Source organism: Dromiciops gliroides, chromosome 6, assembly GCF_019393635.1.
Source record: "Dromiciops gliroides isolate mDroGli1 chromosome 6, mDroGli1.pri, whole genome shotgun sequence".
NCBI lineage: Eukaryota > Metazoa > Chordata > Mammalia > Microbiotheria > Microbiotheriidae > Dromiciops > Dromiciops gliroides.
Window position 1 is genome coordinate 260,983,848 of NC_057866.1, and position 26,392 is coordinate 261,010,239.

The window sequence follows — 26,392 nt, forward strand, 5'->3', positions numbered from 1 at the left end:
CTAGCTAGAATTTTAGCCTTAACAATCTTCACTCAGACATCCCCATAGCAGAGGCCCAGACAAAATTCCAAGGGAGGTAAAAACTGTCTTTATCATCCTCTCACTTCTCTTTCCAGGCCCTTCTTTTAACTGTTGCCTTCTCTCCTCTCCTTCCACAGACACTCAGTAGTCTTAATGATGATCTCTATCTATCTAGTCTTCTACTCCCATTTTGTTTACTCCCTTTCCCTCATTCAGACTATTCAGTCTTTGCATATTGTCTCCTCCATTAGATTAAATGATCCTTGAGGGCAAGGACTGTTTTTTGAAACCTTTCTTCCCATCAACAGTGTCTGGCACGTAGTAAGCTTGTTGTCTGATGAGCAAATAAATGCTTGTTGACCGATATTAGGTATTGATTTGAAAATCTCATTAAAGTCAACACTAATTAAACCTAATTGGGGCTTAAACCCTTGGCATTTGAATTTTTAAACATTAAAGCAATTTCTAATTGGTGGAAGTTTAAAAATAAGTATTTTTGAAGAAGAGTCATTCACATGCTACTAGGTTCTAACAGTTACTACCTTCTTCCTACATCCCCAATTTTCCCTCCCTTACCTATGCTTTCAGGTAATAAAATACATACAATTATTGCAGCTGCAAATCATCCTTCACTTTCCTTCCTTTCCAAACAGTTCTAGCAATTTCTGCCAGACTGCTTTCCAGTTTTCTCAACAATTTTTACCAAATAATGAATTCTTATCTCCCAAATTGAAGTCTTCACACTTGTCAAATACAAGGTTACTATACGTATTTGCTGCTTTAAGTTGTATTTCACTCTATTTCACTGATATGCCTTCCTATTTCTTAGCCAGGACCAGATAGTTTTCATAAATATTGGTTTATAATATAGTTTAAGATCTGGTACTGCTATACCTCCTTCCTATACATGTTGTTTTCATTAATTCACTTGGTATTCTTGACTTTTTGTACTTCCAAATGAATTTTGTTATTAGGGGATTGATGAAGTTTGAAAGCTGAGAATCAGGAAGAGATTTTTCCATGATATGTAGCTTTCTTTCTAAATTTTTTTGTTTCTTTGGTTAGTAGAGAACCTGCCTATCTATTTAAGCAACCCTTTCTCTTTTTTCTATAAACCACCCCATAGTACACCCCTACAAGAACTTCCATTTCCCATCTCCATATCTTTGTATGGGCTGTACTCAATTCTAGAATTCTCCTAATCTTCACTTCCACCTCTTGGTGGACACCTGACTCCCTTTGAGGCCCAGCTCAAGTGATACCTCCTACAAGAAGCCTTTCCTAATCACCCAGGTGTTAGTCCCCATCCCCAAATAAATGACTTTGTTCCATTTCCCTTCCTCTTTCCATATAGGGAATCATGCTCTTGCCTGTGGGCACTCTGCCCAAAGGAATATAAATTTGACTGCAGAAACCTCACAAGATGCCTTGGGGTTTGGCAGCTAGATTTCTTTTAAGGACAACTCTTTAAACCAAGAAAACTCTGACTTTCATTGATTAATCAACAATAGGTCCCAGCCAAGCCTCAATCGCCATCATTTGGCTCCATGATGGCTCAGAGTGTACATAAATAGAAATTGTTTCTATTTCAGCCAGAAACTCTGCGGGTCTTCCCTCTCTCCCCAACCCCCCCTAATTTTATTTATTTATTTTCTTTTGACTAGGTAAAAGAGGTCTTTCTTTGCTTCATTTCTTACCTAGCTTTAATCACTGAATGGATGATGCAAACTGAAATCTGGGAAAGACCTTAGCTTAAAAAGGCCAAAGTCTCCCTCTACATGGTCATCTCTAGTCATCCTGATCTATTTCTCGCAACTGGACCCAGATGACTCCAGAGGAGAGAGTGAGGGTGGTGGCTTTGCACAACCCTGACCCACTTAAATCCAGTTCACTGCATCACCTCCCCAGTGTCATGGTCCTCTTCAAGAATAAAAGACAAACAACAACAATAACTTTGCTTCACATATATGTTTATAGAGGGAGTGAGGGTAGCTAGGTGGTGCAGTGAATAGAGCACTGGGGCCTGGAGTCAGGAAGACCTGAATTCAAATCAGGCCTCAGATACTTACTAGTTATGTGACCCTGGGCAATTCACAACCCTGTTTTCTTCAGTTTCTTTATCTGTAAAATGAGCTAAAGAAGGAAATGGCAATTTATTACAGTATCTTTGCCAAAACAAACAAACAAAAAAATAGGGTCAAGAAAAGTCAGGCACAACCAAAACAACTGGACATCAAAAATATGGAAAGATCATATGTCAATATAGATGTAGATGTAGATAGCTTGTATTTTTCTGTGGATTGTATTTCCCAGTAAAATGTAAGCTCCTTAAGATCAAGGGTTGTCTCTTCTTCTTCTTCTTCTTCTTCTTCTTCTTCTTCTTTTTGGTCTTAGTATCACCTAGCACAGTGCTTGGCACAAAGTAGACATTTAAAAACTTAAACTAAATTTAAGTAAATAATGCCACTGTAAGCTTTTGGCCAAGTATCTATTTAACACATTGCAAGCAACTTCCCAGCAGATAACAAGTAAAATCTTTATTCCTTCCCCCTGAATGTCTAGGGTAGTGCTATATACTCAATGTACACTCAATAAATATTTGACCAACTGGGGTACTGATGCACAGTGGAAGGATGGAGACCTACGTGGGCTGATCTCAATCCTCTCCCACTTGGGTCTTATTTATCCCCTCAAAGATATGGATAAGGTCTGAAGCACTGATTTCACTGGTATGCAGAGCTCCCAGAGAAGAAATTCCCTCTACCAATGCAGGTCAGCATCTCCTCTGTGAATTAGAATCTTAGAAAGCAACGTATGCAATTGACGTTGTAACCTTCCCATGGTCATAGAGCTTCTCTTTGTCAGAGTCTGGATTGAATGGAGGGCTGCCTGGTTTTAAGGACAGTCCCCTATGTTCCTTGTCTGATTGCTTTTCATCCTGTCAAGCCCAAATGAAATATATTAATGATTTAATGTAAGACTCCCAGATTAAGTGTCTAGCCAAGGTAGAGACTTCTAATGGTTTACAGTTAAAATTAACAATCCATTGTCTACTGAAGGCATGGCTTAACCAAAGGGAAATACAAGATCAAGAGAGCAATGATTCATGGATAGGAGGTGTTGGTTTTGTGTTTGAAAAGAATGTGTGAATCATAGGAGTTACTGATCTTTATAATAATACAAATTTCAAATGCTTCAAAGGTAAATTATTGCTCAATAGATAACATGAGAAAAAAATAAGCATTTTTTCCTGGTTAGTAGATCTTAAGGTAACTGGCAGTCTACAGATTAGGAAGCATTTAAATATGGCCATAAAATCTGGACAACTAGAATGGCTAATAATAGGTCGTAGAAAACTTGAGAAAGATAATGAAAAGACAACTGAATATTGGTGAATATAGGAAAATGGATGGATTAATCCATATTCCTTTTCTCTTTGTGTGGCCCTTTGCCTATGTGACCCAGAAGAGATGCCAGAGAAAAGAAAGGAGAAAAAAAATTAAGAAAGAGAGCTCAAGGGGCAGCTAGGTGGTACAGTGGATAGAGCACCAGCCCTGGAGTCAGGAGGTCCTGAGTTCAAATCTGCCCTTAGACACTTAACACTAGCTGTGTGACCCTGAGCAAGTCACTTAGCCCCAATTGCCTCACTAGAAAGAAAGAAAGAAAGAGAGCTCAATAGTGGTATTGTGGGTCAGCCAATATTGAGTAGACTGGTAAGCATGCTCTGCCCTGGTACCCAATGTTTCTCTGGGTCCTTCTCTCTCCATTGCCTTCTTGATCTTTCTCCTTTCTATCTGATCACCTTTCTCTCTCCTCACCTTAATTTTCCACCCCTGAATTCATAAAACTCTCCAAAAACATCCCATATATCAATACATGAGAATATTTTGAAAAGCAAAGAGTAACTAGAACTATAAAAATGATTGGGGCAGCTAGGTGGTGCAGTGGATAAAGCACTGCCTCTGGATTCAGAAGGACCTAAATTCAAATCCAGCCTCAGACACTTGACACTTACTAGCTGTGTGAACCTGGGCAAGTCACTTAACCCTCATTGTCCTGCAAAAAAAAAGAAAGAAAGAAAGAAAGAAAGAAAGAAAGAAAGAAAGAAAGAAAGAAAGAAAGAAAGAAAGAAAGAAAGAAAGAAAGAAAGAAAGAAAGAAAGAAAGAAATGATGACTCCAACTTGGGGGGGGTGGTGATTCATTTCTATTCTGTCCCTTTCCTTTTTCTTGGGTATCTGGGGATGAATCCACTGGAATGAAATATAATAAAATAAAGGAAAAAGAAACCAAGTAGCAACCCAGAGAGAAAACAAAATCTACTAAATCTGAGCATTGCAAATTTGAACTGACAAGGGTTGACTGAGGCCATTTGCAAATCACAGAGTAAGCAGTATGCAAAAGCTCCATGGATATCATTTCATTTTTGGTTATGATGACTATTAGGGAAATCACCTTTAACAGTCTTCTTATGATGAATTCTTTCCACTATGAATCTTAGCTGGAATTATTTTTTTTGGGGGGGGGGGGGCGGACAATGAGAGTTAAGTGACTTGCCCAGGGTCACAGAGCTAGTAAGTGTCAAGTGTTTGAGAACAGATTTGACCTCAGGTCCTCCTGAATCCAGGGCCAGTGCTTTATCTACTGTGCTACCTATCTGTCCCATAACAGCTTATTTTTGCTTTTCGGTTTAACTCAACAAGCATTTGTTTGTTTGTTTGTTTGTTTGGTGTTTGGTGGTGTTTTTATTTTGGCAGGGCAATGAGGGTTAAGCGACTTGCCCAGGGTCACACAGCTAGGGTCACACACCAGGTACCTGTCCCTGTCTGAGCCAGAATTCTTTAAGGGGTAGTAATACTGTTGGGTTTTGTTTTGTTTTGTTTTGTTTGGCAAAGATTCTCATATTTCATACTTGATCAAGATGGAACAATCAAAATTAATCACTCCAAATCCTGTCAAATCACCTCTCTTCTATCCAACTTCCCCTATTGCAACACAAACCAGCTCCTTTGGTTGATTCTTTCATTCATTTGTTCATCTATCATTCATTCACTCATTCACTCACTCACTCATGAAATCATCTAACAAACATTGATTAAGTACCTATTATGTGGGGGCAGCTAGGTGGCACAGGGGATAGAGTACTAGCCCTGGATTCAGGAGGACCTGAGTTCAAATCCAGACTCAGTTATTTGACACTTACTAGCTTTATGACCCTGGGCAAGTCACTTAACCCTCATTGCCCTGCCCAAAAAACCAAAAGATATGTAACAAGGTCCCAGTCCTCAAAAAGCTCATAGTCCAGGAAAGCAAACATGACCTGGATGTTCTTCAACAAGAAATTCTTAGCATCCTATTCTGGGCATTTTCCTCAACAGTCCCCCATGTCTAGAACATTGCCTCATTGCCTCCTGGTTTCCTTTATGTCCCTGGTAAAACTTCACCTTCTACAGGAAGCCTTTTCCGATCCCCCTTAACTCCAGGGCCTTCACTTTGTTGATCCTTTCCGTAACTTGTTTGGATGTAGTTCTTTGCCATGAACTCCTTTAGAACAGAGACTATCTTTTGCCTTGCTTTGTACCCCCAGAGCTCAGCACGGTGCTTTGGTGTGTAGCAGGTAGTTAATAAATGTTTATTGGCTAACAAAGGAGGGAGGAAGATGAGAGAAATCTCTCCTTCACTGCCCCTGGAGCTCCAAGGGGCATGACTGTCACGAGTGGTGTACTCAAATGAAAGGCAAGAGACTTTGTTTTTCCTTTAAAGACTTCCCATAGCGTAGCTTCCCAGATCAGTGAGTAGTCCTTTTAGACAGGAACTCACTCCATCACTGGGGCCTAGCAGGAATCACTGTTTACACTTGCAAATTCTGCAAAGAGGCTAAGGGGCTCCCCATGGACTCAATGCATACACGCCCATCTCCTTGAGACTTGTGCTAATCCATCCACACATATAGATTAGCAAGAAAAAATACAAATTAGAATATGAAAAGTGAAATAGAGGGGCAGATGGGTGGTGCAGTGGATGGAGCACTGGCCCTGGAGTTGGGAGTACCTGGGTTCAGGTCCGGTCTCAGACACTTAACACTTACTGGCTGTGTGACCCTGGGCAAGTCACTTGACCCCAATTGCCTCACTAAAAAAAAAAAAAAGTGAAATAGAGAGACATAACAAGTACTAACCATGGAAATGAAGTATAGTACATAGGGAGTTGACCTTGGAGCCAAGAAGACCTGAGTTAAATACCTGTCTGTGATGTATACTGGTTCTATGACGCTGGGCAAATCATCAGACCTCTCGGTGCCCTGATTAACTCCCTAAAATTATAAATTACAAAGATGACAACTTGTATTCATAGAGAGGGTTTTCCTATTTGAGACTTCCCTGTATCAATACATTCATAGGTGGAAGCATCTAGGTGGTGTAGTGAATACAGCACTGGCCTGAAGTTGGGAGGACCTGAGTTCAAATCCAGCCTCAAACACTTACTAGCTGTGTGACCCTGGGAAAGTTGCTTAACTTTTATCACCTTAAACATCCGAGGTCACCTCCAGTTGTCTTGATATATATCTTGCCACTAGACCAAGATGGCTCTGGAGAAGAGAGTGAGGTTGGTGACTTTACACAGCCCTCCCTCACTTAAATCCAATTCATGGCAAGTTATGACATCACCCTGATGTCATGGTTCTTTTTGAAAATGAAGGACATGGGGCAGCTAGGGGCACAGTGGATAGAGCACTGGCCCTGGATTCGGGAGGACCTGAGTTCAAATCCGGCCCCAGACACTTAACACTTACTAGCTGTGTGACCCTAGTCAAGTCACTTAACCCCAATTGCCCCACCAAAAATAAAAAATGTAATTGGGAAAATGAAGGACAAACAACAATAAAATTCACAGGTTCAGGCCCTATCCCTAAGATAATCAATTCATAGTACAAAGAGATTCCTTTTGGTTGGGGGATAATAAGGAATTAATTCATTAGAGACTTCATGGGAAAGTGTGGATATGATAGAGCATTGGGAATTAGGATACCTGGGGCTAAGTTCTTCCTCAGATACTAGCTCTGGTACCATGGGCTGATTTCCTAACTTCTCAGAGCTTCAGTTCCCACATCTGTAAAATAATAATACTAACAAGGTTGTTGTCTAAAGGAAAGCACTTTGCAAACCTCATCATATTCAAATCTGCCCACTCATCTTACTATTCCTTTGATTTCAGAAAAACCTGCAAAGACTTATAAGCACTGATGCAAAAAGTGAAGTGAGCAGAACCAGGAGAACATTGTATACAGTAAGAGCAACATTGTGCAATGATCAACTATAATTGACTTTGCTCTTCTCAACAATACAATGATCCAAGACAAATCCAAAAGGCTCATGATGGAAAATTTTGTCTATATCCAGAGAAAGAACTGAGGGAGTCTGAATGCAGATCAAAGCATATTATTGTCTCTTTCTTTATTTTTTGTGGTTTTTTTCCTTTTGTTCTGTTTATTACTTTGCAACATGACTAATATGGAAATGTTTTACATGATTGCACATATATAACCCATATCAATTGTTTAGCATGTTAGGGAGGGGAAAAGGGAGGAAAGGAGGGAAAAATTGGAACTCAAAATTTCTATTAAAATGAATGTTAAAAAACGTCTTTACATGTAATTGGAAAATAGAATAATATACTATAAAACTAGATATAGTAAGAACATATGTAAAAATGTTTTCCCTAATAAAAGCATACTCTTCCTTACACCATTTCAGTCTCTGGGGTAGTAAGCTCAAAATTTAACTCAGTTTCTACAAAGCATTGGTCCCACCAAATTTATGTCCAGATGTGGCATGACAACTGGATTATCCTTCTGCTAGCCTGGGGTACTAGAGAGTCACTTCTTGCTTTTCAAGGTGTAATGATTGGAATGACGCCACCTACTGGAGACTTACTATAGGAAAGCTCCACCATGAGGAGAATGCCTCAGAGGGCAAGGCCATGCGGCTTTTCCTTGGTGTCAGGAAGTGATGTTTGCTCATGGGTGCTGTCTATCAAGGCTACCAATCAATCAACTTGATGAGCCTCCTATTTTCTGGGAGGGGACAGGAAGGAGGGCCTGTGTGAGAGCTCGATGTCTTTTTGGTTCCTGACTTGATGGTAGTGGTGGCAGAGGACTTCACAGGAAATTTGAGGAAAGATAGGAATGCCAGGCTGTTGGAATTCTGTTCTCAATCTTTCTCTATCTTTCAATAAACCCTTAAAAACCTAAACTCATTTTATCAGTGATTTTAGTCAGTTCCCCCCAAAACTGGGGGAACAGATTAGAACCCACATTTAGAATCTTAAAATTACACAAAGGGATTGATAGTAGGTTGGTAGCAATACCTGGCCTGGATTCTGACCCCTACACTGTGAACTCTCCCCAAACACAAATGAAACAAAAAAGCAAATCCAGGTCTTTTGAAAGACTCTAACAGTTCTGACTACATACTTGATCAAACAATACTTCTCCAAAGTACATGGTTATCCAACCAGAACCAGTTACACAATGTTTACAAGACTTCATAGCTCTGTGTAGAGACTACTCCAAGGTACTTCACCTTACAAGTTATCACGAGTTCCCAGAAGCCCTTTATCCAGTGTCCTCCATAGGAAGAGTTTGTATCAGGCACACAAACTGATGCCAGGAGAGGTTCCCCACAGAGCCCCATGATACTTATAAGAAAACAGGCACTTGTTTCAGAAGCAATGAATACAGCTCAACTGAAGATGGAATAGAAAAGCATGAGAAAATATGACAGAGGTAGATTGGAGATGTATTGTAGAGGTCTGAATGCCAAGCTAAGGAAACTACTTTATTTCACTGATATAAATCACAGCCCCTCTACAACTTGTTAGATGCACTTGGACAATTGCTGTGATCAAGAAATTCAGAGGAAGAATGACAGTGCCATTGACTGACAGAGAAAACTTGGAGAAAGGAACAGGCTTTTGGAGAAATGCTGCTAGGCTCAATTAGGCAGGAGGATTTGAATTGTCAGGAGGAGATACACATGTAGATGTCCAGGAGGCAGTTGGGAACCAAAGTCTGAACCTGAGCTAAAAAGTCAAGACTAGAAATAAGTAATTAGGATATCATGCACATAAAGGTGATGGTTGAAACTATAGGAGTGAATGAAATCACCAAAGGATAGTGCTAAGAAAATAAGGTAAAAAAGGAAAAGGAAGAGATACCAGCAAAGCAGGCAGAGAAGGAAGGCCTGATCATCTTAGTCCCCTACTCAATAAACTCCAATTTCTCCCCACTGCCCCTAGGGTAAGATATAAACTTCCACTAAGGTTTTTTGGTTTTTTTAACACTTTTTTTTTTTGGTAAGTCAATTGGGGTTAGTGACTTGCCCAGGGTCACATAGCTAGTAATTGTTAAGTGTCTGAGGCCAGATTTGAACTCAGGTCCTCCTGAATCCAGGGCCAGTGCTCTATCCACTGCACCACCTAGCTGCCCCCCCCATTGAGCTTTTAAAGCCCTTCACTGGGGCTCAATCAATCTCTCCAGTCTCCTTATATTTTACTCCCCTTCCCTTACTGTGTGGTTCTGCTATTCAGACCTTTCCTGTGTTCCTCACATATGCCATTATATCTCCCCCCTCTCTGCCTTTGTACTCCCTCGTCACCTCTGCCTGAGAGAATCCCTAATTTCCTTCAGTTCCCTAATGCAGCTCTCACCATTTTCTACATGATCCTTCATCTTCTAGCATCCTCCTTCTCAAACTCCCTTGTATTTGTTTTGTATTTTGAGGCACATATTTATTTCATATATATAAATATTTACATAATGGGCTGATGCATTCTCTCTTTGTAGAGGACACTGGGGTGATGGCTTCTGGGAGAATCATGATGGGAAGTAAGAGAAGTAACTTAAAGAGGCTGCATAGCATGCATAGAAATTCCCTAACTGGTTTTGGTGGATTAACCACAAAAAGAATGGGAAACTATTTGGTTAATTTGGGAATCCTTCCAAAAGGCCTGCCAACTCATCTCCTTTATCTTTGCCTCATTTGTTTGATTGGATTTATTTGGTGACTTCTCCTCCAGAATTGGATGAGACATTCATTTGCAATTGTCCTCCTATGAGGCCTTGTGGCCCCAAGAAACAGCCTTGAGTTCTTGACCTTTTGATTTGTTCTTTTACATTCTGGGTAGAGGGAGTGAAGACTCTATGACCTTGTGAGTTCAGAGGACCTGGAGAACACTTTGATGTTACAGGCTGGGTTTTGCAGCCAGCTGAGCATCAGTGTCCCAAGGAACAAGGAATGACCTTCTGAACCCAGGTCAATAAAAACATACGCAAAGACCCATCTGGCAACTATGCTACCCCTTGATATAAACATGATGGGATCAAGTCTATGCAGGAACTGAGATAAGGTTTGAGTCCACTCTAACCAGAGACTGAGGTAGTATAGGGGACAGTGTGCTCTTGTATTACTGAAGGAAATGTTTGTACTTTGTTCTTGAAGTAAATCTCTTTTTATAAAAGTTAAGTAATATTATGTGGCTAAATGGATCTGTGGTGAGTGCTGCTGGCCTCTAACAATGGCTGAAATAGAGCCAGTAGGAGCTTAGTGCAATGGCATTAAAGAAGAGATACAACCCCTGCCATAGGCCAAGTCCTATTTCTTGGGGCCACATGACATCAAGGGGAGAAGGACCCTCTCTTTACAGGATGCTCTTACCTGATACCATGAGAGGAGTCATTGAATAATACCAAATGAGCAAAGGTAGAAAAGGAAGTAGCTGAAGCTGACTAGGTCTGGAGAAAGAGCCTCACCTTTACCATAGTTACCCCAACCAGAACTCATTTCAGAAGGTCTACCCCTTCTGTATCTCCAAGGCACTTCCTTTCCACATCATGATTCTTCTGGTAACAAGTTCCCAGTATCCTTCCTGTGAAGAAAGATGAATCCCTGGAACAAGCTTATGAAATTTGCACAGTCATCAGACTCTCTTTCCATTTATATATGCATATGCTGTCTTCCCTATTAGAATGTAATTCCTAGGGGCAGCTAGGTGGCACAGTGATAGAGCACTGGCCCTGGAGTCAGGAGTACCTGGGTCAAATCCGGCCTCAGACACTTAACACTTACTAGCTGTGTGACCCTGGGCAAGTCACTTACCCCAATGGCCTCATTAAAAAAAAAAAATGTAATATCCTTGAGAACAGGGATCATGTAATTTTCATTTTCATATCCTTGTACAGTGCTTGGCACATAGAAAATACTTGTTAACTGCTTATTGATTAACTACTTGGTGTGAGTAAAATTTCTGAAAGACCAAGCTTCTGTGTATAAAAATCAATTAAGTCTGAGTTCAAATCCAGGCCTCAGACCTTGACACTTAATAGCTGTGTGACTCTGGGCAAGTCACTTAACCCCCATTGCCCTGCAAAAAAAATAAAATCAATTAATTAACTAGTGTAGCCAATAATCAAGGTCAGTGACTACTTTCAATAACTAAAGAAAAGGAAACTGAAACACCTTAAATCAGGAGTGTTCCTTGTGACAGGAAACTCCCCTGACAAGTGAAACTCAATTCTGATTGGTAGATAGTTAATGAAGAGGGGGGCTAAGAGTCCTCAGCCCCTCTTGCTGAGAATGTGGCTTGATCACGAGACTTTACAGCCTCCAGAAATCTGCGCAGAAGCCATTTCAATCTGGACCTTTCTGGCTAGTTTTTTCCTTCATAAACCTAGGTGCTGTCAACTCTAATGAAGAGACCAGGAGTTGCTCTTGGTAACTCTTGGTAGCAAGAACCAGCTCAGTTTGTTTATACCACAAACAAAAGCTAAACTTTGTTTATACCATAAACAAAAACCAGGTCCCGATTTGGGTGAGGCCCAGTCCAAATTAGTTAAGCAGCAGGTGCCTTGGGGAATTACAGTAATCATATTACTCAGTCATGTCCTTCAGAAACTTACTGGCCTTTTCAGGGGTGATGTCTTGAAAAAAATATGAGAAAAAAGGATGGATCACAAATTACTAATTAGCTATTAACATAATAAGTATAAATATTAATTTCTCTCAGATTGATTATTGATTTAAAGAGGAGAAGAATGAGTGGAAAGTATAAATGTACTGTTCTGAGACGCCTGTCAGTGAAGTGAGGAAAGAGCTCAAGAGAAGCTTGAGGATGGTATCTAGTTATAAAGGAGGGGAGGGGTTTGCTTTGATTAGCTTATATTATGAAATTATCTTATTTGATTGGCTTATTAGATTTGGATAGCTTATTATTATTATGAAATTTTAGTATTTACATAGGCCACGGGAAAAGGGAGATGAAAGATGAAGCATTTTTCCTAGAGATATCTAGAAAGGGAGGGAGGGAAGGTACAGATAGAAAGTTTTAGGATTTAGGCAAGAAGGTAGACTGCTTCAATATTTGAGATGAGAAGTAGGATGGAGTCAATGAATATACAAAACAACAATAACAACAACAATTTTGATGTGAGAAGGGCTATTAGGGGAACTTGCTTATATAGGCCCATTCCTTTCCATAAAATATCTATCAGATTATCTGCTGAGAGCTGAAAGTTGTCTGAAAGCTTGAGAAAAGAGAACAAAATATAGAACAGATAGAAAAACGAGTGGTTTAAATGGTTCAAGTCCTTTGAAAGAGATCAATAGAAGAAGAAAGAAAACTGAGTGTTACCCATTAAATTTTTAATGAAATTGATAAAGATTATCTTTAAGCTATTTGTAAGAATTTTTCTGACCAAGACTGATTTTTAACCATGGGAAATTTCTCTCTTCTTACCTATTTATACATGGAATTATCACTTGTAAATAACTAAGCATCTCTCATGTAAGGATTTATGCAAAATAAGGAGTCAAAAATATTTATTTTTGATTGAGTAAAGTTTCTGTTTGACTAAGAAGTTTTATTTAATCCTTATATGGGGAAGGAGAGAATTTTGTGTAGAAGTTCACTCACAACTGTGGCATGGTGCATAGAGAACTAACCTTGAAAGAAATAAGACCAGATTTCAAGTCTCACCTCTAACATATAGTGGCTTTACGACTCTGGGAAAGTTATCTAATGTCTAAGAGCTCTAGGCATCTCACTAAGAATAAATTATAGAGAAGGTGCCAACCTGAATAAATAGAAAGAGTTTCCTCATCTGGGAGTTCCCTATATAGGTCCAATTCCTATCCTTATGCTTTGAAGACAACAAGGGGAATGGCATGACACAATGGAAAAAAACACTGGGATTTTTTAGTCAGGAGATCTGTTTCTTTTTTTGTTTTTTGTTGTTGTTGTTATTTTTTTGATGAGGCAATTGGGGTTAAGTGACTTGCCCAAGGTCACTCAGCTAGTAAGTGTCAAGTGTCTGAGGCCAGATTTGAACTCATGTCCTCCTGACTCCAGGTCCAGTGCTTTATCCACTGTGCCACCTAGCTGCCCAGGAGATCTGTTTTTAATACCTAACCAATTTTGTGATTTCATCTGTAGAGTTGGTACTCCACAGAATTGATAGCAACCCTTCTGTGTCTTAGTAGATGGCTTTCATTCTCTGTTATGGCTCAAGAGAAAACCGAAAGTTATCAGGGCAACCTATCTCTCTAGGAACAGTGCCTGGGCAAACAGTAGGAACTTAATAAATGTTTGTTGATTAAATGAATTTACTAAGCTGCTCCTTGGAGAAAGATACAGAAACTACCATTGGGCCTATAGCCAAAGCATTACCATCCTAGTCAAACATGTCAGAACTTGACCACTGGATACCTTTCAAGAACCCAAAGGATGACCCAAGACAAACTTCTTTGGATAATTCTTATTATTAAGAGAAGTATTTCCTAAACATCAAGCCTGAATGACAAGATTTCTTTCCCACTCAAATATTCCATTGATCCCCTATTATTTACTTCTACAACAAATATAATACTCTCCAGCCTGTATTTAAGACCCCAAAATGTTCTCCTATGCTTCCTCTTGGGGTTTGTCAATTCTACCATCACAATATTTCTTGTATCTGTCCCTTTCTTTCCACTCAAATAATCAACACCTTAATTCAGGTTCCCTTCACCTCTTACCTGCATCTGCAATAGCTTTCTAGTTGTCTCTTCCCGCTTCAGATCTCTTTTACTCTCCCATCCGGTCCTCCACACAATTGCCAAAGTGATTTTCATAACATCTAGTCATAGCATTCATACCCTGCACTCTTACTCAATAATGCCAATAGATCCCTATAATCACTAAGATAAAATAAATCCTCCACTTTTTTGGCATTTAAAGTCCTTTACAACCTAGGTCCAGCCTACCCTTCAAGATTATTATACATTAATGGTCGTATGCATTCTACAATCAAGCCCAACTGGCCTTGTTTCTATTCCTTGCACAGAAAATGCCATCTCTCATAGCCATGTCTTTCCAGAGGTGGTCCTCTAAACCTGGAATTCACTCTTTGCTCATCAGGACCTACAGCCACATCTGGCAAATAAGTGCTTAATAAATGAGTGTTGATTGATTGCTAGAACTTCCTTCCACAAGGTTAGCTTCTAAATATTACAAGGTTATCATACCTACCCCCACTGACACTTTGAGGTTCCAAGTGCTTTTGATAAAGTTCAGGATCATGTTCCACCAAATCTACACCAAATCTGATCTATGAGATCAAATTTGTTTCCTTGAATTGGATATCTTGCTCCTTACACATGCTTCTTTTATTTGTATATAAATATTTATGTAATGTATTTTATTACTTATTCAGTCTTAATTTTTTCCCTCTCTTGTGAACTGGTGGGTGTTGCTGGTATTATTCTATTCCTTAACTTGTTGCTGTATTCTACCCTCTCAGTTGAAGATTTTGCCTCAATTTTGGACAAAAAACAAACAAAAAAAACCAATGAGGCCATTTATTGAGAGTTCCCTCTTCTCTCCCCTCATCTCACATCCTTCAGACACCACTATCCACCATAAAACATTTCTCTCTGTGTTTCTGTCACTCTCTCTGTTTCTATTTCTGCCTCTCTCTTTCTCTTTGTTTTCTATCTATGAGCACTTTCCTGCTATCTAAAAATAAGCCCATGTCTTTCCCATCCTTAAAAAAATCTCTTACTTGATCCAAACATCCCTACCAGCTATCATCCTATATCTCCCCTCCCCTTTGTGACTAGATGCCTTGAGAAAACCATTGGTGTCTTCATTTCACCTCTTCTCATTTGCCAAATTGTCTGGTTCTTGCCAGGAAAACAAAGGAGATTAACAACCTTATGCTTGAGTGATGGCTTCTTGTATTGAAGGAAGGTAAAATTCAGACAATATAAGATCTGTTAGACATAGAGAGTTAGGTGGCTATTAATCCTAGAGACCCCACTTGGGTTAGCCATACAAGGGGAAGATTGAGGAGATTAACATATGGTAGAAAAAACCCAGTCTTCCATATGCACCAGTGTTTACTATATGTGTATAATTAATTGATATATCCTAACCACTGCCAAGTTCATTTTTGTTTTTTGTTTTTTGACAAGAGAGGACTCAACATCACTATTATTCAGGGAAGAAAATGTGTATGTGGAAACTCTGTTCTGAAGACCACATGACCCCCCAAATATGGGGATAACTAAAGCAGGAAAGACCTAACCCTTAAAGCTAATCCAAAAGATGAACAAACTTGGTCCAGAGAACAGTTGATAAAACATACTTCCAACTCCTCAGTAGAGAGTTGGGAAGTTATCAGTACAGAATGTTGCCCTATATGGGCAATGTGAGAATTTGTTTGGCTTGGAAAAATGTATATTTGTCACAATGGTTTTGTTAGGTTTTGTTTCCAGTGTGAAGGGAGAGAAAGAAAATAAATGCTTAATTAAAAAGAAAATAAAAGTTAAAAAAAAAAACAAAATGTCACATAACTGTTAGACATGGTTGTTTACTCATTTGATTTTGGCTTAAATGGTATTTAACCATTACATAGGAAGATTCAATGGGCCAGAGTAGGATAGAATACTTGTAAATAACTGGTATAAAAAATAAAAGTTAGATACATACATATTATATACAGCTATAGATATGGATATGGAGTATGGATGTGATGTACATGTGGGATGCAGAATAGAGATAGGGAGAGAGAAAGAGAAAGAGAGAGAGAGAGAGATGAATATAGATAAGGAGAAGGATAGGGATAAAGTTCAAGATAGGAATAGAAATGAGAGACAGAGATCAGAAACAATGTTAAGCACAGTGAATAGAGTGCCAGGCCTGCAGTTCAGTTCAAATCTGGCCTTACGCCACTAGGTGTGTGGACCTTAAAGCAACTCATTTAACCATATGTGCCTCAATTCCTTATTTATAAAATGAGCTGGAGAAGGAAAATAGCCAACCACTCTAATATCTTTGCCAAGAAAATCCCAAATGGGTTCACAAAAAGCTGGACGCAACTGAAACAAATAAATAACAACAAGGCATGTGTATACATACATAACACACATGTATACTTGCACGCTCATATATATATATATTATATATATATTCTTTGAAAAACACATATGTACGCAAACATTATTTCTATGAATATATATGCCTTTATGAATCTAAACAAGCAGCCTCTGCCTGACCCAGACCTCATGCCCATAGACAAAATGTCTTTTCCACTAGTTCCTGTAATAAGGTCAGTTCTTTGACCTATCAACAAAGTCAGTGAGCAAACATGGGGTAGACTTGTCACTAACAGGATAAAGGGATCTACCTCATCTCCCTGTCCTTAACACATAGCCTTCATTAGAAACTTCATGGTAATGGAAAGATATTCAGGCTCTACTGGTATCTAAGTTGTTTAAAACAGGGAAGGTGCGCTCAAGTTCCTAGAATTATCACTTCCATTCTCATGACATCATTCACAAAGAGTCACCTCTCGCCATTTCCCTTTGGAGAATCTCCTTTATGGGACAATAAACTAAACCTCCATCACTCTTCTAGCCATCAAACGTCAGAGGTTTACAGTACAAGGAAGCTATTGCCCTGAAATCATGCAAGTATAGGAGGTACAGGGCATCTACAAGAGGGCTAGAGAGTTCACTGAAGGGTTATATTGATGTTGGGATGTGTAGGCCTCATTGATGTCCCCAAACAATTGTTGATTGCCATATGTGGAGGGGTTTTCCAAGCATTTTCCTCCTGTGAGGAGAAGCATGCAAGATTGGAAATGAGGAAGCAAACACGAGGGAAGACAAGAGACTTTGCCCAAGGTGGCAGACAACTAGCGAGCAGAGTCAGGGCATGAACCCGTTTCTCTAGCAACCTTTCCATTGCACCATGATGTCTCTGATACATTTTTCCAAGTTCATGGATCATATGAAAATTTAGAAACAATCCAGCAGGTACTGTTATGCTATTTGAATAATGGCCATTTAAAAAAAAAAAACAATAATCATAATCCTGTGAGGCAGCATAGTAGAGTGCAGAGAGCTAACCTTAGAATGAGGGCCATGGGGTCAAGTACTACCTCTGACAGGCACTGTCTGCATGTCCCCTCTCAACTAGCCCAGACAACTTGCTAAGACCATAAAACTGCAAAGCAGGTGCCAATCCTGGCATTGATAGAGCGAGATCCTTACCAGGAGTTCCTTTTATCAACAGAATCCCAGATGGGAGACTTTGCATTCCACTCCCAAAAAAACCCAAATCTATTATATTATGACTATTTTATGAGTATTATTCATCTCTACTTCTAAGTTCTAGCCTCCATTTTTTGTAAACTAGATAATTATTTTAGCATATGTCACATGCTAAAGTGAAAATAATGATAGCCAAATGTCACTGAGCTTTCATTAGGGCAAGAAAAAGCATGCCATGACTCATATAAAGAGTCTATTGCTGGGAATTGACAGTTCTCTTTTCATATAGGAAAGTTCATTCCTCAGGATATGCTCGATGCCTCTGAAAGTCTCTGGGCAAAAATACTTCCCCTTACTGTGCGGGAAAAATGAACTCATTTTTTTAGATTGAATTGGCAAGATTTCTTTTATTATTTATTTCTTTTTTATTTTTTTAAAAATTTTTTGCTTTGTTTTGTTTCTTTTTTTATTTCTATTTGCCCACTTTGAGGCATCAGTGAGTTTTACCCTAGGAAGCAGCCAATTGAATTTTTGTAATACCAAGGTACCATCTCTGAGGAGGATAATTCAAAGAAAAAAGAAGGAATGGCTCCTACCCTCAAGAGAATTAAATGAGAAAGGAGGAACACGTTCCAAATGCACATAATTCCATTCTCAACACAAATGCATACAGGTATAAATGATTAAACATGTCAAATATTCTCTCTTGAAGACTTTAGATACGTTAATGTGCCTTCAAGAAAAGGGGACATTCTATTCTTTTGTAGAGTAGCTACAGTAAACTATTCGTTTTTTCTTAATGAATACTGTATCTCCCTCTTGGACCTATTCATTTTTCATACTTAAATGTTTCTCTGGGTTTTCTATCAGTTAAACAGTCAATTTTAAAGAAGACTGTGTGAGCTCTGTGAGAGGACCCAGAGTATTTCTTTTCTGGGGAGACTGAAAGAGTTAATTGTCATAAAGAAAACATTTGTGAAAGGCTACAGTTATTACCAGTTAAGAGAGAGACTGTGAGAGACTTAGAGAATATCCATCATTTTTAAGAGAGTCCAGAGACTCTCTTAAAGAACTGAGTTTAATTGTCATTTAATAAGGAAAGTAAATTAATTGAATTGTATTTTATTCTTCATTGGAAGTATACTGACTTAATTCTTATTATGGGGAGAAGATATTCTGGGAGAAGGCATTCTGAGAATTCCTGAATGGAATGGAAAAACTACAACTGCCATTTTGAGAAAATTGAATTTTTGGACTACAGTTTTAGGATTTTGGAGGAGTCAGAGATTCTAGTTGACAACTTCTTTTTCTTTGATTTTCTAGATCACAAGGATAGTAACTCTGTGATTCATTTTACAGTCAATACATTGTCTAAACATTTATTTATGTATTATTTGTTTAAGTCAATAAATTATAGAAGCATCATCCTGATGTAAGCCTATGAGACTAGTGTTTCAAATGAGAGGAGGGAAATCTTATGGGGGAAATGTCTCCTTTTTTTTTCAGAGTGGGGCTCAGGTCTAATTTATTAATTAATTAATGAAAAAAAATTGCATTTTGAATACTTTCTGAGGAAGTTTACTTTCATGCCTACTAAATATCCTATGAGCCCAGGTGAAAGAATTAATCAGGTAATGAGCTAGTAGCAAGCTGAATATGGGACAGAGTTTGATGAGAATTCCGGAGAAGGAGTTGAGTTGTGGTAGCCATGTACAACTCTTTGTGATGCTATATAAGGGTTTTTCTTTTTTCTTTAAAAAAATAATAATAAACAGTTTTAATTAAAGTTTTGAGTTACAAAATCTATTCCTCCTTCCCCTCCCTCTTCTCCCCCTCCCTGGGGAGGTAAATAATCAGATATAGATTATTACATGTGCAATTATGTAAAATATTATATATGGGGTTTTCTTGACAAAGATACTGAGTGGTTTGCCATTTCCATCTCCAGTGAATTAAGGCAGAGATAAAATAACTTGCCCAGGGGTCATATAGGTAGTGAATGTCTGAGGTCAGATTTGAACTCAGGTCTTCCTGACTCAGGCTCAGTGCTCTATCCACTGTGCCACCTACCTGCCTCCTTAATACCACACCTTGAAATACACAAGATTTAGCAGCTTCTGCATTAAAGAATCAAAGGGCTGGAATATGAAATTTCCAGAGGGCAAAGGAGCTAGGATTAGAAGAATTACCTACCCCGTAAAACTGAATATAATCCTTCAGAGAGGGTGAAATGGACATTCAGTGACATAAAAGACTTTCTAGCTTTCTGATGAAAAGCCCAGAGCTGATTAATAAATCACTTTCAAATATACGGCTCAAGAGAAACATAAAAAGGCAAATAAAAGATAAATCATAAGGGGATTCAATAAGGTTAAACTATTTATATTCATACATGGGAAAATGATATTTAACATGCCTAAACACTTTCATATTATTAGGGCAGTTAGAAGGAGTAACATAGAAGGCACAAGGGTAGTTGCATATGATGGATAATATCTAATGAATATACTAAGGGGTTAGATGAATGCACTGGGAGAAAAAGAAGAAAAAACATAGAATTAAAATTAACCACATAAAGGAGGTGAAAAAGAGTGAAGGGTAATATGGGGAAAGTAGCAGAGTGCTTGAACTTTACTCTCATCAGAATTGGCTCAAAGAGGAAACAATATACACACTCAATTGGGTATAGAAATCTATCTTACCCTACAGGAAAGTAGGAGGGGAAGGGGGATAAGAGGCAGTGGGGGTGGGGTGAGTAATAGAGGGAGAGAAGAATGGGAAAAGGGGAGTCAGAAGCAAACACTATTGAGGATAGACAGGGTGAAAGGGAGAGTAGGAAATAAATGAGGGAAATAAGATAGAAGGAAAGACATCATAATTGTAACTATGAAAAGAAATTTTTATAGCAACTTTCTCTAATAGAGGCCTCATTTCTCAAACATATAGAGAAGCAAGTCAAATTTATAAAAATAAGAGCCATTTCTCAATTGATAAATGGTCAAAGGGGGGCAACTAGGTGGCACAGTGGATAGAGCACTGGCCCTAGAGGACCTGGAGTTCAAATCCAGCCTCAGACACTTGAAACTTGCTAGCTGGTTGACCCTGGGCAAGTCACTTAACCCTCATTGCCCCGCCAAAAATAATAAAAAAAAAATAAATGGCTGAATGAATGATTAAATAAATAAATAAAAGATAAATGGTCAAAGGACATGAACAGGCAGTTTTTAGATAAAGTGATCAGAGCTATCTATCATTGTTGCTTAGTCTTAAACTCATGAACCATAGCATGCCAGGCCCTTCTATCCTCTACTAGCTGTTAGAGACAGTCCAAGTTCATTTTCATTGTTTTCATGATACAATCTATGCATCTCTTCCTCTGCTGTCCCCATTTCCTTTTGCCTTCAATCTTTCCCCATATCAAGGGTCTTTTCCAATGAGCTCCAATATTCTTATTATAAGACCAAAGTATGTAAGCTTCAGCTTCAGTATTGGACCTTGCAGTGAGTAGTCTGAATTAATTTCTTTAAGTGTTGACTGATTTCATCTCCTGGCTCTCCAAGGGACTCTCAAAAAGTCTTCACCAGCACTATAACAGAAAAGCATCAATTCTGCTGTACTCGATTTTCCTTATCAATCAACTCTTATACTCAAAAGTCTCTTGATGAGGGTGAAAGATGAGAGGCATAAAAGCTGAATTGAAGCTTAAGATCATAAAACCAAGATCTTACAACTGGTCCCATCACTTCCTGGTAAACAGAGGGAGAAGAAATAGAAACAATGTCAAATTTTATATTCTTGTGCTCAAAGATCACTGTAGACAGGAATTGTAGCCAGAAATAAAAGATGTTTGATCCTTGGAAGGAAAGCTGTGGGCAAATCTGGACAGCATACCAAAGTTCAGAGATATCGCCTTGGCTGACAAAGTTATCTATAATCATATGAAATAAATGCACTAAATCACTATTAATTAGAAAAATGCAAATTAAGACAACTCAGAGGCAACACCCCACATTTGTCAGATTGACAACTATGACAGGAAAAGGAAAATGGCAAATGTGGGAGGGGGATGTGGGAAATTGATATACGATGCACTGATGCACTGGTAGTAGAGTTGTGAACTAATCCAACCAATCTGGAGAGGGGAGAGCAATTTGTGAACTGTGGCCAAAGGCTATAAAACCCTTTGACCTAGATTTTTTGAAAAAGGAAAAGGATCTACATAGGCAAAAATATTGATAGCAGCTCTTTTTGGTGGTGGGCAAGAATTGAAAACTGAGGGAATGCCCATCAATTAGAGATACCTAAACAAGTTGTCGTATATGATCATAATGGGATACTATTGTGCCATAAGAAATGAAGAACAGGATGCTCTCAGAAAAACCTAGAAAGACTTACATGAACAAAGGGAAATGACTAAAACCAAGAGAATATTGTACCCATTACAACTGGATTAAAAGATGATCAACTATGAATGACTTAGCTGTTCTCAATAATACAGTGAATCCAAGATAATTCTGAAGTAATATATTTATGATGAAAATGCAATCCATTTCCAAAGAAAAAAACATGATGGATTCTGTATGCAAATTAAAGCATACTTTTTAAACTTTTTTTTTGATCTGTGTTTTCTTTCACTACATGACTAATATGTAAATATGTTTTGCATAGCTGCACATATTATTTCAAATTGCTTGCCTTCTCAGTGAGAGGGGTTGGTGAGGGAGGGGAAAAGGAAGAGAATTCAGAATTCAAAAATTTTGAAAAACCATTTTTAAATTGTTTTTACATGTAATTGGTGAAAATAAAGCATTATATAAAATATATAATACATTTATACACTATTTCTTATAATATATACATTATTATAATTATATGGCATGGCTCTCTAGGAAAGGGAGAGATACTAGGGGATACTATAGTAAAATAAAACCAAAATTTTGAAAAGAATGGAATCTTCTTGAAGATTCTCTATTTTTCCCTTTGACCCAGCAATACCACTATTAGGTCTTTATCCCAAAGAGATCACAAAAATGGGAAAAGGACACACATGTACAAAAATATTTATAGCAACTTTCTCTGTGGTGGCAAAGAATTGGAAATCAAGGAAATGACCATCAATTGAGGAATGGCTGAACAAGTCATGGTATATGAATATAATGGAATATTATTGTGCTATAAGAAATGACGAGCAGGCAGATTTCAGAAAAATCTGGAAAAATTTAATGGACTGATGCTAAGTGAAGTGAAAAGAACCAGGAGAACATTGTACACAGTGACAGCAACATTGTGTGATGATCAACTGTGATGGACTTGGCTCTTCTCAGCAGTGCAATAATCTAAGACAATTCCAAGGGATTCATGATGGAAAATGCTATCCATATCCAGAAAAAATAACTGGAATCTTAATTCAGATTGAACCATGCTGTTTCTACTTTCATTGTTTTTTTTTCTTTTTTGAGGTTTTTCCCTTTCACAACATGACTAATGCAGAAATATGTTTAATGTGATTGTACATGTATGATCTATATCAGATTGCTTTCTGTCTTGGAGAGGGGGAGGAAAGGGAGGGAGGGAGAAAAATTTGAAACTAAAAATCTTATGAAAACAAATGTTGAAAACTATCTTTACATGTGACTGGAAAATAATAAAATACTTTTATGATTAAAAAAAGATTTTCTATTTTTGTCTCTAGTTTGAATCTCTAGCAATTAACACAATACCTGACACATAATAAGTGCTTTATAAGTGTTTTTTCTCCATTCATTCATTCATTCATTCACTTGGTGATGCCAAAAAAAAAAAAGTAGGTGCTATGCAGAATCACATAGGTCTGAGAAGGCTCTGTTTCCTACTTTTCACACTCAGCACTTTAAGGTCTACAAAGATTTATATGCAATGATCTTCATGTGATCCTCCAGTCAATCCTTTGGGTTAGATAATGATGGCATGGTTATCTGTCCCCCCACTCCCATTTTATAGATGAGGAAACTGAGGTTCAAGGAAATTAATCAAACCCAGATCTTGTTACTTGCCTAAAGACCCTCAGTGGCCACAGTTTCTGATTCTCACTTCCTCAAGATTATCTTCCTCATTCCTTTATGTTTAGAGATACAAGCATGTGGTCATTTCCCTTTTGAAACTTGGAAATGCCTCCCCACATGCCTGTAATTTCAATAAGAACTTTCTCGACACTTAAATTCTTGATTCCCTGATTTCCGCCTTCTGACTCAGGCATAGTCAGTCCTTCTAGAAAATGGGCAGCCTTCCATCCCTGATGATCTGCCAAAGTTATGGGCCTGCCCAGAATAGGCCAGAAACAGTGTGTGAGAAATGGAAGGGTCACTAAAAAAACTTCCCAAGTCCCACCTCCACTTAGTAATATCCAGAGAGTTGGCACCACCATGTGGTGCTTTCCTTCCACCTGGAAATTTGTAGTCATGCAACAGTGGCATGTGGGAAGGAAAAGATAAGACCCAAGAAAACCTCTGTGGACACTGAGGTTGAGAGATAAGCAAGCCACTTTCCCTAGAGAACCACTATGTTAGGTACCATAGGACAGGATAATATAATTATAGACACAGGGCTAGAGAAAGATCCTACAGACTGTATAGTTGAGCTCTCTCAGTTTATAGATGAGAAGTTAAGTAACTTGCCTAAGATCACACATATACTAAGTTTTTGACAAAGGATCCGAAACCACTTCCTCTAACTCCAGAATTAACGCCATTTTACTGGCAGGGTAATATGAGGGCCTACAAAGGCAGGAGAATATTCACTCTATTAGGAAGAAAATAGATCCTTTCTGACTCTGGAGAAATTAAAATTTAGGCTTCCCTATTTGAAGATGCTGAAATCTTGAGTGTTGTTTTTCTCCCATGTAAAGCCCATTGAGTGAGAGTGCAGAACTGTCTGTATCAGTGGTGTCCAAGCTCTTTTGTTCCTGCTCCTATCAGCAAAAATAAGCAAATAAAATTAAAATTTTAAGCATTTAGTCCCTATTATATATAAAAATATCTATATAATTTATAGAAATATAATATGCAAAGTATACAACACACAACTATATGTTTATGTCAATATATTTCTATGCATATGTAAATATATTATATTTATTAATAAATTCAACATGTGTTATAGGCTCATGTTTATTTTTTTCAATACTTGGTTTTAATTTCTACTATAGCTGGAAAAAATATCACACAGTGATACATAGCTCCAAATGGAAGGAGTGTATCACTGGCTATGCTCATTCAATCAAGATAATCAGTTTTCAATCCCTTTCATCAATTTTTCAAAGGTTTTAGTTGAATTCTGCCTAGGAAGTTTCTATCTTCCCATCAAATAGCTATTTTAAAAAAAAATTAACATTTTTGTTTATAATTTTGGGTTTCAAATTTTATCCATCCTTCCCTCCCTCCCCGTCCCCTTCCTGAGGTGGTAAGCAATCAGATATGGGTTATATATGTACATCAATCAGCTATTTTTTTAAAAACCAGTTGAAAAATGTTGGATTTTTATATTTTTTAACAAGTAAGTCCAAAGCCCACTGAAACTCTTCATTTGAAAAATTTAACAAGTTTAGAAAATTCTGGCCTTTGAAATTTTAATGTGTGGCTATGGGAAGGGTCTTTTTTTTATAGTCACATATTTTTGACAACAAAAATCATGTGAGGATGATGACATTTCCAAAAGCGTATTTTCAAAATACTATCTGTAGTATAAATTACTTGCAAAAGCAACTACTTTCTCTCCCATTGTTAAAAAGTATCGCTCATTGTCTAATAGCCGAGACCTATGGGGAACTATCACAAATATACCATACCAAAAGTCAAACCCCAATGGATGACATCAAATGACATGAACAGTTATCCAAAAAAAATTGCAAACTAAACAACCATGGTGAAGTATATAAGACAAATGTAAAATAAAACTCTGAGGTTGCAACTCACATATAACAAATTGGCAACCATAACAAAAGATGGGAATGGTCTATGTTGGGCTGGAGATGTAGTTATAGAAAGGCAGCAAACACTAATAAATACGCTATTGACAGATTTGTGAATGGGTCCAACAATTCTTGGAAATATGCTACTACTGACTAAAACATCCATACTATTTGGTCCAGGGATAACTAGTACTATGATGTATAACATCAAGGAGTGTAAAGATGGAAGGAAAGGTAACAAAATATGATAGCCATTTTTTTATAATAGCAAAGAACTAGCAACAAAGTCAATATTCATCAATTGAGAAATGGGCTAAGCACATCATTGTAGGTGAATGTTGTGATAGGACCACTATTTACCAGGCAGGGTGTTAGCATGAGGAAGGCTAGTTATTTCCTGCAACATGACAAAGCTATCCTCAGAACTTGATTGTCCCAGAAGGCATCACCATTCTTGTTCACAGCTTCCTTGTGGCCTCTACCCATAATAATATGTCTTCCTCCTCACAAAAGGGCATAAAAGTCCAACCTATGTGGAGTCAGGGCCTTTCACATAGTGTATGCTCCAAGGTGAAACAACTCTTTGGTGATCAGAGCATTTTTCATATGGTGATGAGGGACTGTAAAGTGCTGAAGTATGCTTACCAAAAATCCTTTCTATGCTATGGATGAGTAATCCTCCTTTGTTAACAGTAAAGATGACCTACAACTGTCTCATTTCATTCCAAAATCAAGCCTTAACTAATAGGTTCCTGGCTTGTGTCCAACCACCCTTAATAAATGTGATGAACCCTAAGAAACAATGACTATGAAGAATATGGGAAGGCATGGGGGGAGGGG